Source organism: Stenella coeruleoalba, assembly GCF_951394435.1.
Source record: "Stenella coeruleoalba genome assembly, chromosome: X".
Lineage (NCBI taxonomy): Eukaryota > Metazoa > Chordata > Mammalia > Artiodactyla > Delphinidae > Stenella > Stenella coeruleoalba.
Window position 1 is genome coordinate 13,318,634 of NC_137152.1, and position 5,099 is coordinate 13,323,732.

At 37.4% G+C, this 5,099-nt stretch overlaps 1 pseudogene across 1 annotated transcript; it reads right to left on the bottom strand.

Moving 5' to 3' along the window:
* Positions 1 to 312: 312 nt before the first annotated feature.
* LOC307180213 (transcription initiation factor TFIID subunit 9-like) lies at positions 313 to 1,125 on the bottom strand (annotated as a pseudogene). Its single transcript has one exon. The product of its transcript is annotated as a transcription initiation factor TFIID subunit 9-like (transcript).
* Between the last annotated feature and the right edge of the window lie 3,974 nt (positions 1,126 to 5,099).

Sequence of the window (5,099 nt, forward strand, 5' to 3'; positions counted from 1 at the left end):
GCCGCAGCTAGAGAAAGCCCGTGCGCAGCAACGAAGACACAACACAGCCAAAAAAATACATATACATAAATTAAATAAATTTTAAAACTCCCCACAAATTTTAGGTTCTTTTTCTTTTTTTCCCCAAACTCATGAATTACAAGTTATTTTTTACACTTAAAGGCTGACGAAAACCCATTTCTAATCCTATTAAAGTCCAACACAACATCTCAGATGAAAAATATGGTAACCATATTTACTCATTAAATACTGTTTTTTTAAAACACAACTTGGAAACAGCCAGCACGCGTGTTTAATCTCAGTGCAATGGATTCAAAACCAAGTATACATATTACATGCATCAAAGCTAGATTGCAAATTATCATAGTCATGTCATAATCTTCACATTTTCTTTTCAATGCGTTTGATGATTCATTGGCAGTATTTGTGATGACACCATGTTAGTTGTAATGAAAATGATTTTGAACCTAATTTCATGAAGGAGTAATTAGAACATTCTGAACTACTGATGTTGCAGGAGTTGATGCTTTTACAGATGGAGATTTTGAAGTGGGCATCTGTACTGTAAACCTCTGAGGTTGACTGGAGTCCCTCCTTTAGTTGACACAGACATGGTTTGTTGGGTTGGTGGGCCAAGTTGGGGAGTACTTCGTCTGCTAGTAACTGAACCAACACTTAACTGCGGAACTGTTATTCTTCCCACAGAAGTAGGTGCTTTTTGTGGTAAAGACTTACTTAAATCTATAATTTGGAGCAGTCAAACAATATCTATCAGGTGGCAGTCTAGGGCCTGAATATAGCTTCATCAATGGCAAAGGGATTTGATTTCTTTGCCTTGCAATATCTAATAAAAAATCTCTTGTGGGGAAGAGAGGTAAATGACTGGTCAGCACGACACTGGATTGCCAGTCGCACATCATCTGCATCAACAGTGGCTTTCTTAGCATGACTTGAATAAATGTTTGCATCATATAGAATTGTGGTTACATATCGGAATGCAAACTCCAACATCTGATTTATAACTCTTGGCTCATCTTCTGTAATCCCCGTATCCTTCAGGATTTGTGCCATCATCTGTGTATCTTGCGGCATGCTCTTGGGAGAAGCCATCTTGCCAGACTCCATGATATACGGTGATCAGACTTCTCGAACTAAATCATCCACAGTAACATATTTCAGTCCTGATCTTGATGGAAGTTCTTTGCCTAGTGCAGTTTTCCCAATCCCTGTTGTACCGGTGAGCAGGGTGTTCCAAAGCAGCATGGTCCTCACTGCGCTTGCTCAGGACGCCTCTGCACATGCACCCTGCACGTGACAGGGAGGGGCCAAATTTTCGGCTCTTGAAGTTCTTGGTAGCTTTGCTATTCAAGAGGAGTATGTTCGTTAGCAAGATTTCTAAGAGATGCTCATTATTCACTAAAGGTGCCCACTACATATTTGTCTTAGTTTGGGTACCCCCAGAAGCCAGTCCTGAGACAAGGATTCAAGTGCAAGTAGTTTATTTGGAAGTAAAGCAAATGCCAGTAGGGAAGTGAGGAAGTGAGACAAGTATGGGAAGGCAGCCAATAAAAGATACATTATCAGGTACTTCTGTAGGCAATTGGAGAGCATAATCTTGTTGTGGAACTCTGGAAAATGGTGTGGAACACGCATTTCAGTTACTCCACCCAAGGGTTGAGGAAGCTGGGATATTTATATACCAATCAGTTCCCAGCAGTCACTGGTTGAAGGCAGTTCCTCTGGGGCCATTAATTTCCTGGCACTTCTGGCCTGATATATGGCAGGCAAACTAGGCTTCAGTAGCTAGAGAAATCCATCAGCCAAACGCAGTTGCTGGCTGTTGGAAGTGGGAAGTGGTAAGGGTGTGGGCATAAGGGCAGACCACCAAAAGAGCCTGGATATGCTCTGGTACCTGAGCTATAAGTATTGGAACACTTCCTCTGCCTACAGAAGGTTACCTTCTCTAGTTGAGTGAGGCACCAAATTAACTTTTCACTGGAGAATAGCATGCATTAGATTAATACATTTTCCAGTGATATTAAGGTATAATTGACATACAAGAAACTGCACATATGTAAAGTGTACAATTGGATGAATTTGACATATGCATACACATCAATGAATCTTGCCTGCAGCAGGTATTGCTGTGGTGTTCTAAGGGTGATTTTCTCTTTCTCTTGTTCTTTCTGCATATGAAATTAATTGAAATTCTTCTGTATGGAATATTTGCTTCTTCATCCCCATTTATTATTCAATCATTTTTTCTCCCTTTATTCATTTTTTAAAATTAACTTTTATTGGAGTATAGTTGCTTACAATGTTGTGTTAAGACCCCGAATAGCCAAAGCAATCTTGAGAAAGAAAAACGGAACTGGAGGAATCAGGCTCCCAGACTTCAGACTATATGACAAAACTACAGTAATCAAGACAGTATGGTACTGGCACAAAAACAGAAATATAGATCAATGGAACAGGATAGAAAGCCCAGAGATAAACCCACGCACATATGGTCACCTTATCTTTGATAAAGGAGGCAAGAATATACAGTGGAGAAAAGACAGCCTCTTCAATAAGTGGTGCTGGGAAACCTGGACAGTTACACGTAAAAGAATGAAATTAGAACACTCCCTAACACCGTATACAAAAATAAACTCAAAATGGATTAAAGACCTAAATGTAAGCCCAGACACTATAAAACTCTTAGAGGAAAACATAGAACACTCCTTGACATAAATCGCAGCAGTATCTTTTTTGACCCACCTACTAGAGTAATGAAAATAAAGACAAAAATAAGCAAATGGGACCTAATGAAACTTCAAAGCTTTTGCACAGCAAAGGAAACCATAAACAAGACGAAAAGACAACCCTCAGAATGGGAGAAAATATTTGCAAATGAAGCAACTGACAAGGGCGTAATCTCCAAAATATACAAACAGCTCATGCAGCTCAATGTCAAAAAAACAAACAACCCAATCCAAAAATGGGCAGAAGAACTAAATAGACATTTCTCCAAAGAAGACATACAGACTGCCAGCAAACACATGAAAAGATGCTCCACATCACTAATTATTAGCGAAATGCAAATCAATCATTTATTTATTTCAGTATGGACTCATGGATATTATTTATTGGGTTAAAATCCAATGCTATCATTAGTTATTTTGTTGTTCAAATTGTTTTATCTTTGGCAATTGGAAGTTAAGATGTTAATTATAATCCCCAGGGCAGTTGCTAAGAAAATAGCTAAAAAATATAATAAAAGAAATAAAAAGAGAATTAAAATGGTACACTAAATATATGTATTTAACACAAGAGAAGGCAGTAATGGAGGAATATAGGAACAAAAAAGACATAGTTCGTGTATTTAGAAAACAAGTAACAAAATGGTAGATGTAGATCCTATATTTTAAAATATAAGTGGATTAAACAATCAAAAGGCAGAGATTGGCAGAATGGATATTTGAAAAATGATCCATGATATGCTGTCTACAACAGGCACACTTCATCTTTTTGAGGCAGATATTTTTATTAAACATTAATATTATTAGTAAGCTAATAATTTTACTGCTGCTATAATTGATATCACTACTTTTCCCAATTCTAGCAACTTGTGCAAGATCACAGCTATTTAGTGGAGACAACAGGATTTGAATAGAGCAGAATATATTTTTGTGTGTGTGTGATGTTTATCTGAGTCAACAACTTTCAGTTGATTTAACACCTGGTATTGCCATCTATCACCTTATCAATCTGCAAAGCTGTGTTTTCCATTTCACATATGTATTTTTTCTTTTTTTATTGAGGTATAGTTCATTTACAATATTATTTAAGTTTCAGGTGTACAACATAGTGGTTCACAATTTTTGGAGGGTATATTCCATTTATAGTTATTATAAAATATTGGCTATATTCCCTGTGCTGTACAATATATCCTTGTAACTTATTTATCTTATACTCCTTAGTAGTTTACACCTATTAATCCCCTACCCCTATCTTGTCCCTCCCCTCTTCCCTCTCCCCACTGGTAACCACTATTTGTTCTCTATATATGTCTGCCTCTTTTTTGTTAAGTTCACTAGTTCGTTTTATTGTTTTGGTTCCATATATAAGTGATATTATATAGTATTTGTCTTTCTCTGTCTGACTTATTTCACTTAACACAATATCCTCCAAGCCCATCCATGTTGTTGCAAACGGCAAAATTTCATTCTTTTTTATGGCTGAGTAGTATTCCATTGTATATATATACCACATCCTCTTTATTCATTCATCTCTTCTTTTTTTTAAACTTAAAAAAATTTTTTAACATCTTTACTAGAGTATAATTGCTCTACGATGGTGTGTTAGTTTCTGCTGTATAACAAAGTGAATCAGCTATACCTATACATATATCCCCATATCCCCTCCCTCTTGCGTCTCCCTCCCACCCTCCCTATCCCACTCCTTTGCTTTGTGGTCACTGATCTCCCTGGGCTATGTGGCTGCTTCCCACTAGCTATCTATTTTACATTTGGTAGTGTATACATCTCCATTCCACTCTCTCACTTTGTCCCAGCTTACCCTTCGCCCTCCCCATATCCTCAAGTCCATTCTCTAGTAGGTCTGTGTCTTTATTCCTGTCTTACCCCTAGGTTCTTCATGACCTTTTTTTTTCTTTCTTAACTTCCATATATATGTGTTAGCATATGGTATTTGTTTTTCTCTTTCTGACTGACTTCACTCTGTATGACAGACTCTAGGTCCATCCAGCTCACTACAAATAATTCAGTTTCGTTTCTTTTTATGGATGAGTAATATTCCATTGTATATATGTGCCACATCTTCTTTATCCATTCATCTGTCGATCGACACTTAGGTTGATTCCATGTCCTGGCTATTGTAAAAGGTGCTGCAATGAACATTGTGATACATGATTCTTTGAATTTTGGTTTTCTCAGGGTACATGCCCAGTAGTGGGATTGCTGGGTCGTATGGTAGTTCTATTTTTTAGTTTTTTAAGGAACCTCCATAGTGGTTGTATCAATTTACATTCCCACCAACAGTGCAAGAGGGTTCCCTTTACTCCACACCCTCTCCAGCATTTATTGTTTCTAGATTTT